We start from the raw sequence: 13,898 nt of genomic DNA, 5'->3' as shown, positions 1-13,898 counted from the left end.
TCTCTCCGTGATGCACAACGCCTCTCTTGCGAAGTCTTCCAGTGGAGTTTGTTTAGCATCTCCGTAACGCTCTCTCGCCAGCTAAACGGACGAAAGGTGCCGCTCTTCGTTGGATATTCTCAATCTCCTCTATTAGTCCTACGTGATAGGGATCCTAGATAGATGAAAAGTACTCAAGAATCGGGCGAACAAGCGCCTTATAAGCCACTTCTTTTGTGGATGAGTTACATGTTCTTAAGATTCTTCCAATGAATCTGAGTCTGGTATATGCTTTTCCCACTATCTGTTTTATGTGGTCATTCCACTTAAGATCGTCCTGCATAGTTACGCCCAGATATTTTACGGCAGACACTGTCTCCAGCTGTTTGTCATCAATAGTGTAGCAGTATAGTAGTGGATTCCTTTTCCTGTGTATGCGCAATATTATTACATATCAACGTTAGTGGTTGCTGTGGACTAAACAACTTTGAGAAATGTAACAACAAGTCAGTTTTAATTAAGCTTTATTTATATCAGACACGTTTCGAGTTTTCACTCGTCTTTGATTTATGTAATGCATTTACATCTTGCTCAGTGCAACATTTTTGTCTACTGCATGTTGAACGCTGTAGCTGCCTTTTATTCGGTAACTTTTAGCTCCTCGTACGCCTAATACACGGAATTTTAGCTTCAATGGTGCTCTGATGCAGTGCAACTTTCGCCAAATGCGGAGCTACAAGTGACAGAATAGTAGGCAACTGCAGCTTTCAAAATACTGTCGACCGAAACGTTGTTCTGAAGAAAATATCAATGTTTTACGGCAAGTGAAGGTGGATGAAAACATGAAACGCGTCTGGCATAAACAAAGCTAAATAAAAGGTGGCTGATTGTTATAGTTCAAGTAAGTCTCTGAAGCAGAGAAGTTTTTCCCGGCTAGGTACGATTGTGTGGGACTATACTGGAGGAGGAGGGTGAAGAAATGGGCGATCCGGGTTGCGGGTCGTCGACAGGCAGCGCGTCTGGACCAGTAGCTCCTAAAAAGGCGGTGAGCAAGGTCGGAGCTCGCCCACTGCGCCACCGCCTCGCCTTCCTCCGCTCGACTCTACGCCACCGCAGCTACACGGCCCTACCAATCCTCTGCCGCAGTCCCAAATAAAAAGAAACGCCAAATATTACGTTAACATCGCCGAAGCCTCGTTTAATTTGCAACCGCTTCGGCACGGTGACTTACACGAGCAGCGACGTGTCTGTGGGTCCAGGTCCGGCGTTTATCTGTTTCCTGTGTCTCAGTGGTGCCACGTCACGCGCCGGATGTTACTGTGCTCGAGCCTCCCATTTCGAGGAAGCGCCTATCGCATCATCTCAAAAGACAATCTTCCGTGACCCACCGCCAACAAGCAGACTTGGAAGCAGTGTCCCTATCAGACACTAAAAGTCAACTGTGCTGCACTCCATCCAGTCCATTGGGACGCATGCTCTAGCTTTCAATGTCTTTTTATCACTCTAATCTAAACATACACTACTGGCCATTAAAATTGCTACACCACGAAGATGACGTGTTACAGACGCGAAATTTAACAGACAGGAAGAAGATGCTCTGATATGCAAATGATTAGCTTTTCAGAGCATTCACAAAAGGTTGGCGCCGGTGGCGCATACACAAACAGCAGTTGTGAAACGTTGTTGTGATGCCTCCTGTGAGGAGGAGAAATGCGTACCATCACGTTTCCCAGTTTGATAAAGGTCGGATTGTAGCCTATCGCGAGTGCGGTTTATCGTATCGCGACATTGCTGCTCGCGTTGGTCGAGATCCAAAGACTGTTAGCAGAATATGGAATCGGTGGGTTCCGGAGGGTAATACGGAACGCCGTGCTGGATCCTAACGGCCTCGTTTCACTAGCAGTCGAGATGACAGGCATCTTATTCGCATGGCTGTAACGGATCGTGCAGCCACGTCTCGATCCCTGAGTCAACAGATGGGGACGTTTGCAAGACAACAACCACCTGCACGAACAGTTCGACGACGTTTGCAGCAGCATAGACTATCAGCTCGGAGACCATGGCTGCGGTTACCCTTGACGCTGCATCACAGACAGGAGCGCCTGCGATGGTGTACTCAACGACGAACCTCGGTGCACGAATGGCAAAACGTCATTTTTTCGGATGAATCCACGTTCTGTGTACAGCATCATGACGGTCGCATCCGTGTTTCGCGAGATCGCGGTGAACGCACATTGGAAGCGTGTATTCGTCATCGCCATACTGGCTTATCACCCGGCGTGATGGTATGGGGTGCCATTGGTTACACGTCTCTTGTCACCTCTTGTTCGCATAGACGGCACTTTGAACAGTGGACGTTACATTTCAGATGTGTTACGACCCGCGGCTCTACCCTTCATTCGATCCCTGCGAAGCCCTACATTTCAGCAGGATAATGCACGACCGCATGTTGCATGTCCTGTACGGGGCTTTCTGGATACAGAAAATGTTCGACTGCTGCCCTGGCCAGCACATTCTCCAGATCTCTCACCAATTGAAAACGTCTGGTCAATGGTGGCCGAGTATCTTGCTCGTCACAATACGCCAGTCACTACTCTTGATGAACTGTGGTATCGTGTTGAAGCTGCATTGGCAGCTGTACCTGTACACGCCATCCAAGCTCTGTTTGACTCAATGCCCAGGCGTATCAAGGCCGTTATTACGGCCAGAGGTGGTTGTTCTGGGTATTGATTTCTCAGGATCTATGCACCCAAACTGCGTGAAACGTAATCACATGTCAGTTATAGTATAATATATTTGTCCAATGAATACCCGTTTATCATCTGCATTTCTTCTTGGTGTAGTAATTATTATGGCCAGTAGTGTGTATCTTGTATGACGGAAGATGAGATTTTTAGTCCTACACATCGTCGACGATGGTTTTCAGGGACACACTGCCGTAATTTTATGTTGCTTAACGTAACTAGCTCCTCACGCTTCAGATCCTGCTGCTGCTGCTGCTGCTGCTGCTGCTGATATTCGCTTTGTGGAGTGCTCAAAGGCGTGGTTATCAGCGCCCGTACCAATTCCCAGTCTTTTCAAGCCCAGTTTCTTAATACGCCTGAATGATGATGAAATGAATCAGGACAACACAATCACCCAGTCCCTGGACGGAGAATATCCCCGTCCCGACCGGGAATATAACCCGGGAGCCCGTCATCCAGAGGCGGCAACGCTAACCAATAGACCACGAGCTGCGGACGCCTCACGCTGCACTGTACTGATTTTATTGTTTTATTTCACACTGTCAATTTTGGGATATGCTCTCCCATGATCATCACTATCATCTTTGCCTGCATATTTGAGTACATAAATAGAGAATAAGATACGTCTACTGTGGGAATCTACGCGGGGACTTCAAAAAGAAAGTTACACATTATGAAGGCAGGTCAAGTAACTTATTGTACATGGGGAGGGGGGAAGGTCACTGCATCCGGCTTACGACGACAATGTACAGGTCGAGCCGTCAGGACGTGTGAGTGGGCATCCAGGTCTGCCGTTAAATGACAGAACAGAAAATTTGGTAAAATGAAGAGGAAAAATGGCTCTGAGCTCTATGGGACTTAAAATCTGAGGTCATCAGTCCCCTAGACTTAGAACTAATTAAACCTAACTAACCTAAGGACATCACACACATTCGAACCTGCGAGCGTAGCGGTCGCGTGATTCCAGACTGAAGCGCCTAGAACCGCTCAGCCACATCGGCCGGCTAAAATAAAGAAAATGTATTTCAGTGTACGGAATACAAAGGGCGCGCGTAGGGTCGGAAGTTAACAGGTTTAGGCCAGTCTGGGCGTTCGAACAACTAAATAAGTGGGCAACGGATGTGGAGGCGATTCATGTTAATTGATGTTGGTGGCCGGTCATGACATCTGTTCTGTTCGAGGTCTGGGTGACAAGCGAGCGAGGTAACTGTGTTCTGCATTGCAGACCGCTCCTACGTCCACACACGAGACCTGTACCCGACGCACGCTATTGGCTAAAACCGGTGCCGTGGATTCCCTAGCAATTTCAGCGTAGGGCTCAAGGCGTCTCTTGTCAGCAGCTTTGACTGGATAGAACTACCTCGATTCTGAAAGGCAGGCAACTTGGTCACGTAGGTACAACGGAAGTTGCTCTGGGAGAAATCCTGTAAAAATTTCACTGGCCCTTTGAAATAAATTTTTTAAACGAATTCCCTAAATATTCCTTGGCTAGCTGCCACCCTATACATTACATTGAATGATGCACTACGCTTGAAAGCGACACAGATGTATGATGATATTTTTCAACATAGTCACGAAGTGCCTCTAATTAAAGGTCTGAACGCTCCATCAATCGTTCAATTCCTCCACTATAGAAATCCGCTCCTTCGTTACGCAGCCAGGGCGTTCTCATTGCAGGAAAACCTGACTGCGATTGCTGCGAATCAGTTCCTCAACTGGCTGGATATTATTGTCTGTGGTCGTCGGTCTTCCTTCCCGATCAGAATCACGGACGTATGTGCGGCCAGTGTCAAATTGTTGGCATAATTTAACTACCCTGGACGCGACGTTCTGTTTGACCCGTGTAACTCCAGAATTTAACGGTGAATCTCTATAGGATTTAGACTTTTTGGCACAAAAATCTAACCGTCCGGCGTATTTCAACTTAGGAGTCCGTTTCCAGTTGCTGCGCCGTTTCAGTCCCACACTATGGTGCACCTGTTATTGGCACCGCAGCAGAACTGTCTCTGCAGGAAACCCGAACCTGTACTCTCTTCTGACAATGCGCTACTGTTAGTGCGCAACGGTCTTCGCGTGGGACGACATGCTTAGTTTACTTTTGTAAATCTCTCATACCTATAGATCTTGTCACCATTCATACATCCCATTATACTAAAACTGAAAACCTGCACAACCGCGACACCATCCAAACTCAATCGCCTCCCTATCGCATCACTAACAGGCGGATTTTTTACAAAAATTGACATATCGTTGAAGAAACAATACCGCGTGACCGACTTCCCGATTTTCCAGATTTAGGCCAGTCTGAATACTTAAATTTTGCGCACCTCATGGTATCGCGGAAATAGCGAATTTGCAGTTCTTTACAATGAAAATAAAGCTGAAAAAATATCGCGTAATTCCAACAAAATGAAAAGTGTGCAAATTCCGACAGACGGCAGAAGAATAAAATACCGTTTAACTCGAGCGTCGGATATTAGTGAGTCTGTTCGCGCACGATGTTGTTGTCTACAGGGAAGTTGCAACATCACAAGACTGCAGCTAAATTCAGAAGACCCGCGGAGGATCAACGATTGGTGCAGCGACTTACAGCTATCAGTCACATTCAAAAACGTATCTGCTCTTCAATAAGCTACTTTCAAGTTAGCAACGATTTCTTTCTCGGTGAAAGGTTACTCTTGTGAAACGCTGCCCACTTACATCGACTGAAGTTTGGATTTCATAATGTGAGGTAGCACTTTTGGATTTAAGCGACAATGTTTCTTCAACAACGACACTCTTTCTTAAAGAAAATCCGCTGTACAACAAAATTTTATTGTTCGTGCAGATTGTATATACACTAAAAAAACTCCACGTGAACAGGCCACGAAGTCCCAAGGGGTACTGGCCGGCCGCCGTGTGGTCAGCACCGCTCTCCCGGCCGTATGTCAGTTTCAGAGACCGGAGCTGCTACTTCCCAATCAAGTAGCTCCTCAGTTTGCCTCACAAGGATTGAGTGCACCCCGATTGCCAACAGCGCTCGGTAGTCCGGACAGTCACCCATCCAAGTACTAGCCATGCCCGACAGAGCTTAACTTCGGTGATCTGACGGGAACCGGTATTACCACAGCGGCAAGACCGTTGGCGTATATACACTGGGCAACACAATTATAAGATCACTTTTTCGAAACCCTGTAATTGTTACCCATTGCGACGTATAAGTTTGAAATTTGGTGCCTACAATCTTCGGTCTGTAATGGTGCAAAAGCGTGGCGCTCTGCGACGTCACCTTCGGACACGGTGACACTTCAGACATCAAGGTGTCGACACATGCTAAGGAAAGGCCACAGCTAAGAAGTTCATGTGAGTTGTAAGGGGGATTAATGATGTTACGTTGGCACCAAATTTCACCACACCGTGGACGTGTCACATGGTGAGAAAGTAATCGCACGCCCTCTTTATCCCATTTCACACCTTTCGAGGCCTCCGCAATGGAGGTTAGAAACGCGACGCCCAGCGTTTAAATGGTTCAAATGGCTCTAATAAGGGAACCTCCCCATCGCACCCCTCTCAGATTTAGTTATAAGTTGGCACAGTGGATAGGCCTTGAAAAACTGAACACAGATCAATCGAGAAAACAGGAAGAAGTTGTGTGGAACTATGAAAAAAAAATAAGCAAAATATACAAACTGAGTAGTCCATGCGCAAGATAGGCAACATCGCGGAGAGTGTGAGTTCAGAAGCGCTATGGTCCAGTGGTTAGCGTGAGCAACTGTGGAACGAGAGATCCTTGGTTCAAGACTTCTCGCGAGTGAAAAGTTTAACTTTTTATTTTCAGACAATTATCAAAGTTCAGGCACTCACACATAATCAACTTCGCTCTCCAAAATTCCAGGACATGTTCAGATTTGCTTGGACATATGCAGGATTTGACGGTCTACACACGGAAAAATTTGAAAACGTTAAAAACACATGTTTTGACAGAGCACAGGGAAAACTGTGCGTCTGTGAAACTGTTGCATTCATTTGTTGCAGTTTATGTGACAAACTCTTATGTTTTCACACTTTTTTGGGAGTGATTATCACATCCACAAGAAATCCTAAATCGGGGAAGGTAGAAGAATCTTTTTACCCATTCGCCAAGTGTACAAGTTAGGTGGGTCGACAACATATTCCTGTCATGTGACGTGCATGCCGTCACCAGTGTCGTATAGAATATATCAGACGTATTTTCCTGTGGAGGACTCGGTTGACCTGTGACCTTGCGATCAAATGTTTTCGGTTCCCATTGAAGAGGCACGTCCTTTCGTCTACTAATCGCACGGTTTTGCGGTGCGGTCGCAAAACACAGACACTAAACTTATTACAGTGAACAGAGACGTCAATGAACTAATGGACAGATCATAAATTTGCGAAAATAAAGAAAGTAAACTTTTCACTCGAGGCAAGATTTGAACCAAGGACCTCTCGTTCCGCAGCTGCTCAAGCTAACCACGGTACCACGGCGCTACTGAGCGCACATTCTCCTTGATGTTGCCTATCTTCGCATGGACTACTCAGTTTGTATATTTTCTTATTTTTTTCATAGTTCCACACAACTTCTTCCTGTTTTCTCGATTGATCTGTGTTCAGTTTTTCAAGGCCTATCCACTGTGCCAACTTATAACTAAATCTGGGGGTGGGGGGAGGGGGTGCGATGGGGAGGTTCCCTTGTAAGCACTATGGGATTTAACATCTTAGGTCATCAGTCCCCTAGACTTAGAACTACTTAAACCTAACTAACCTATGGACAACACATACATCTATGCCCGAGGCAGGATTCGAACCTGCGACCGTAGCAGCAGCGCGGTCTCTGACTGAAGCGCCTAGAACCGCTCGGCCACAGTGGCCGGCCCAGTGTTTAAATCACGCGGTTTTCTTATTTGTGACAGAGGAAAACGTTTCAGACACACCGCCGCTCAGAGACGACACTAAAAGGCCTCAAGGGGTGGCATAAAGGGCGTCAATGAAACCACTGGTGCCCTTGCGGTGTTTATTTCCACACATTTCGCGGTCGAAAACAGCTCGCAGTGCGATGAGCAACAGGACACGTTCTTGAAAATCCGTACGGACGCTTCAACCTCTCTCTACGGACATCGTTGGTCTGCAACCCCAATGAACATAATCACACCCCTTTGGAGTCCACTGCGACAGCAATATTTTGCTCTGGTGTACAATGTGGAACCTCTAGGTACCGTTCAAAATCATTCGACGAAAGGTGAACGTGATCCGAAGCAGCAAATGGTGCTCATGCTTTTCCAGCCCTCCTGTTTCGCGCCCTTGACACTCCTCCGATCCTGCAGGCCTATTAATAGGCGGCCAGGGCCCTCTCACGGGTTTTATCTGTACAGGTGCGTTTATAAACTGTCGACAAACACGGGCGGGTGGTGTTGCTGAAGTGGGGGGGGGGGGGTGTCTTTATTCATGCACGTGTCAATGTCGCACCCCTCCGTGATCACGTCGCAGGGGAGCGCGAAACAGAGGGGCTTAAAATCCATAAGTATTCTTTACTACTTCGTATCGCGTTAGAATTTCGTCGATTTGTTTTGTACAGTCACTACAGATTCCACCAAGTATACCACAGTAAAAACTGCGGTAGCACTGCATTCCAAAGCGGTGTGATCACATTCGACGTAGTGACGGCCCACGATGTCCGTAGAGAAAAGTTGCTGCCTTCGTGGAGTGTCAAAAGCGTCTAAGATTGTCAAGAACGTCGTCCTGTTGCTTATTGCACTGTGTCGTTTTCGACCGAAAAATATGTGGCAATTAACGCCTCAAGGGATGGGACGGTTTCATATATATATATATATATATATATATATATATATATATATATATATGGTGTTACGAAAGGGTACGGCCAAACTTTCAGGAAACATTCCTCACACAGAAAGAAAGAAAATATGTTATGTGGACGTGTGTCCGGAAACGCTTACTTTCCACGTTAGGGCTCATTTTATTACTTCTCTTCAAATCACTTTAATCATGGAATGGAAACATACAGCAACAGAACGTACCAGCGTGACTTCGAACACTTTGTTACAGGAAACGTTCAAAATGTCCTCCGTTAGCGAGGATACATGCATCCACCCTCCGTCGTATGGAATCCCTGATGCGCTGATGCAGCCCAGGAGAATGGCGTATTGTATCACAGCCGTCCACAATACGAGCACGAAGACTCTCTACATTTGGTACCGGGGTTGCGTAGACAAGAGCTTTCAAATGCACCCATAAATGAAAGTCAAGAGGGTTGAGGTCAGGAGAGCGTGGAGGCTATGGAATTGGTCCGCCTCTACCGTTCCATCGGTCACCGAATCCGTTGTTGAGAAGCGTACGAACACTTCGACTGAAATGTGTAGGAGCTCCATCGTGCATGAACCTCATGTTGTGTCGTATTTGTAAAGGCACATGTTCTGGCAGCACAGGTAAGATTATCCCGTATGAAATCATGATAACGTGCTCCATTGAGCGTAGGTGGAGGAACATGGGGCCCAAGCAAGACATCACCAACAATGCCTGCCCAAACGTTCACAGATGTTAACACAAGCACCGAAGTCAACATTACCTTCCTTCAATTGGGCCAACTGGCGGTGAATCGAGAAAGTACAGTACATACTGACGAAACTTAAAATGAGCTCTAACATGGAAATTAAGCGTTTCCGGACACAATGTCCACATATCATCTTTTCTTTATTTGTGTGTGAGGAATGTTTCCTGAAAGTTTGGCCGTACCTTTTTGTAACACCCTATATATATATATATATATATATATATATATATATATATATATATATGGAAGAACAAATTGTTAAAATAATGACATTTTATAATATATGTATGTTTATAAAGAAAAACATTGTATATTGGGAACTGGTTCATGCTTAGGGCACCTGTATTGTAAAATGTAGAAGATGTAGGTAAGTCCCTCCTCAGCGGAAGTGGCTTGGCGCGATGTAAAAGGTGGTTTTGGCGGTCGAACTGGGCAGCTCCTTGGTGTGAACGGTACGCAGTCAGTGGCTAGCCGTTGCACGGAACATATCGTCGGTGCCAAGAGAGGCAATAGGAAACCGCTTTGCTAGGAATTTTTCCTCTGATGTGGATTTGGCTGCTGCATGGTACTCTCGGCAATAAGGAATGGCTCTGACACATTAAAAATCCGTCGCCAAGAAGAAATTGTATAGAGCATTCAAACATCAAGAGCCGTGAGTACAGTTAGCCGCCACGTTGCTTGCCAAAACAACTTCGTCACTGCCCCACCAACTTCATGCAAACAATTATGTATCAGAGCATGGACCAGTTACTTTGTGTGAGTGATTTAATAATAATCCAAGTGCTATCAAACTGTGTTTAGAACCATATCTTTTGTCCTAATCATGAACCTATGCAGGATCCTCTCCTAAATGTTCAGAAAACAGAGTATCCTGTTTCAAATTAACTAGTGATTTATTTATGTTTGTCTAATGTGCAAGGATTACTAAGAGTTGTTAGTTAAAATATTGCTAAGTGATCTCAGTTTATTTCAAAGTATCGTTTTGCAAAAATTCAATGCAAGACTGTGTAAATGCACTGTCTAAAGTACCTGATTCGCAAGTGATGAAAAAGGCACATAAGTTAAACTTATTTGAAACATAATTTAACCTTGATTACAATCATGAACGATTTTTTTTTGAAGTCAATTGAGCTCAGTGTTGAATTATTTGCATTGAAAAATAAAAACTTAAACTATTTCAAGTGAAGCTAAAAATTAAATTTAGTTGAATTGAACTTTGGTACTGAAATACTCAACATTTGACTAGTGATACAATATCAGTTTATGGGTCCCCATCATATTCTTCACATATTAAAAAGATACATGGACTATTATTACTACTAAGGAAATCAGATATATTTTTATAAATGGGAGTATAAACAGTGTGATTGTGGTATTATTTATTTTAATTGTGGTATTTATATGTCAGACAAGCCTGAAGTCCCTCCTGGCCAATTTTAGTTCTGCACTTCTTGCAGGAACATTTCAGTAATGATCCAAGTAACAACACTGAGTATAGCTCTTATTAGTGTGAGTGTTTCGATTTTGCTTTCTACGATTACTTGTAGGTGCATAACTGGTAACTACTGCTACACACAGCTCAGAGTGCCCTGTATCCGTTTGTATTCTGTGTGCTATTCAAAGGGAATTTTAACGAAAGTCACTCCAACAACTAATATTCAGTTTCCTTAAACATATATTTTCAAATTAATGTGCCTAATTGGGCTGGCGACCGTTCATTTTTTTCATTCGTACGTGAAATTTATTACTTCCATTAAACCCCAAAATTTAAAGCCTGTTTAGTTTTTCTGTTAAATTCACCCTATTCAAAATTACTGTCCGATACCTTTATCCGTTAGGCACACGCGCGGTCAGAATCATAAATTCTCAAGTCCCGCCTCAGTTACAGGATTCGAAAACCTCTAGAACACTTTCTCTCGCTTTCACATGAATATTATTCGCAGATGGTTGGGGCAAACATATTCCGTCCCAGGGGAGTGGTGTACTGAGGTGGCGACAGCAAGGGCATCCGGCCACCCCTTAAATTAGCCACGCCAAATTTATTCCCAACCAAGGCAATCCTGCTCCTGTGCGCGACCAAGGCATATGAAAATGAAGATTAACAAGTAGGAGAGGGAATACTTTTGCTTCATGGCATAGCTGATGACGGGACGAAGTTCTATGAATGGACCATCTGAAATAAAGTAATAAAATCAATAAAGTGCGGTCTGAGGAGTCAGGTTAATCAGACAACGGAAGGTGAGAGCACTATTTAAAAAAAAACTTCAGTTTACTCAGAGTATAGGAACGAAATTCAGTTAGTAAATGGTGCCAAGTTGACGTATGCAATGGTAGCATGTATTTCAAATCAATAGAATAATTTCGTCGGCCCTGTCGTATTCTGAATATAAACTGCTGAAGAGATGAAAGATCCTGATATGAAAACTGATTTTTGGACCGCTAAACGAATCGAGACTGTTTTTCTACTAACATCCGAGTACGACTTATTACCACGAGTCAGAGCTTCGATCTGCCCACACATATCTCTCGGTCAATTGTTTTATCGTTGCCCGTCAAAGGCAAAGGACTAGTTTAGTTTCGAACCTACGTCCAGCACACAGTTATAATGTATTGGAAATTTTTATCGTAGCGTATACTTCACAGCAAAAAGTTTCGTTATCAGAACTAAATATACAATTCTTCACACAAGATTTTAGCTCCAAATTGTCACAACATTTTTTAAACTAAAGTTAGTACCATCATCATAGATTTACCACGTGTCTCAGTGTTCTGAGAGCGCTGATGACCTCAGCGTTTAGCACCCCCTACACTAATCATATCAAATCAGTGCGCTGTATAGGAAAAAAAAATCATCTGTTGTGCTCATAAGCTAGCTAACGTCTTGTTTTAGGTGGTATTGGTTGCTGCTTGATTTGGAGTTAAGGCACTAAACAGCAAGGTAATCAGTCTCTTGATCCAGGGGTAGTTCATCTGGAGTTAGTGACGTCCGAAAGGAACGCAGGAGCGGTAAAGTCGAGGCACTGAAGACAAAACTGATTTCAGAGCTGAGAAATAATTTACGGAGAAGTACGAGAGAATATGGGTCGAACCGGAACGTAGGTCAGCGCAGAGCGGTATCTTCTGTAGAGAATCCAGAACGAACGACTGTCCATGCAGGAAGTGCACGTATAGGGAAAGAGGGGGAGGGGGAAGGGTCAGCTTACCTCCCGACCGGAAAAAGAAGTCCTACAGAGACCGGCCGTTTCGCTATACAAGGACCAGGGACAGCAAACAATGGCTGCAGGGAGGCAGCTGCAGGCTCCAGGCTCCAGTTTGTGGCAGAGAGAGAGAGAGAGAGAGAGAGAGAGAGAGAGAGAGAGAGAGAGAGGGGGGGGGGAGGCAGGCTTGCTTACACAAAGTTCTCTTCTACTTGTTTATGACTAACACTGACGAAAAATACGAAATAGGGCAAAGGACTATCATGATTTAACGTTACGCCGACAACGAGCTTGTTCATGACCCAGTACAAGCTCGCATTGGGAAAGTACGCGGACAGAAATCGGCCTCAAGCGATTTAGGGAAACCACGAAAAATCTCAACCAGTGTGGTTGGACAGAGATTTAACCACTGTGCTTCCAAATGCGGTTTCAGCGTCTTACTTCTGCGACACCTAGTTCAGTGAGACAAGGGGCTTGGGAGAGAAAAAGAAAGAGATACTGGAAATGACAAATAGAACTCAACAGCTACATGTGGCTGTCTGTATCTCTACAACGACGTAAAATTGACAGGGATGCCGTAATTTAGCTTCACAAGTTTCAAAAGACTCATTCTATTGTAACAGCAGAGCAAAAAAACCTATTATCGTTTTCATACCGTAACGTTCACATCCGTCGCTTAAATTTCACTTACAACTACTGTTACCGGTTCTGAAGGCAGAAACTTCGAAGAAAGAAAGGCAGACTAGCGTTCAATGTCTCGTCAGTGACAAGGTCATTGGACACTGAAATTTCGGAACCGCGTGTTCTTATTCTGGTAATATGGTTAAAATCGTTTTTATACAAGATATTATCGTAATATTTTAACAGATAATTTAGCATCCAACATTGTGCAATAACGTTATATCTCAGATTCTTCGACTTTTTCCTCGTTTATCCGTTTGTTTCTGTTCACGTTGTGATTTGTTTGAAACATGTCTTTTACAGCTGTATGGGATATACGGACGTAAGCAGCTTGTTAGTGAACTCAAATAGCTTAAAGGTACGTAATTTTCGTATACTGTGTTCAGATTTTTATTCAGAGCACACTGTCAGTCACATCAGTCAAACTTTCCTGTTACAGCTTCGTCCCAATGTCTAAATGGTGTCAGCTGCCTTTTTCCCTCCTGCTACTCCTCCCACATCAAGGCTCCACTCCGTAAGCTACTTAGAACTGAACCAACTTATGATAAACTTTCCTCCATTAAAAAAAACTAGCGATAGATACAAATCACCGAGACACACAGCCGTACATATCCCGAGGCACATAATCTTCGTGTGTCGGATATCAATTTGTTTCGATAAACCATCATGTTGGTTTGTAACTTGGCCCGCTGTTATGCCTTTTAGAAGTCTGCTGCCATACAAGTTTTA

The 13,898-nt window shown here is 44.4% G+C and overlaps 1 protein-coding gene and 1 pseudogene across 5 annotated transcripts in view; both read right to left on the bottom strand.

Moving 5' to 3' along the window:
* Positions 1–13,898, bottom strand: part of LOC126248916 (formin-binding protein 1-like) — a 379,078-nt gene that overhangs the window by 313,642 nt on the left and 51,538 nt on the right. The window lies entirely within an intron of this gene.
* On the bottom strand, positions 5,731–5,848 carry LOC126250225 (5S ribosomal RNA; annotated as a pseudogene).

The sequence above is a fragment of the Schistocerca nitens genome, chromosome 3, assembly GCF_023898315.1.
Source record: "Schistocerca nitens isolate TAMUIC-IGC-003100 chromosome 3, iqSchNite1.1, whole genome shotgun sequence".
In the NCBI taxonomy this organism is placed as follows: Eukaryota; Metazoa; Arthropoda; class Insecta; order Orthoptera; family Acrididae; genus Schistocerca; species Schistocerca nitens.
This window is presented reverse-complemented; position numbering and strand designations above follow the sequence as displayed.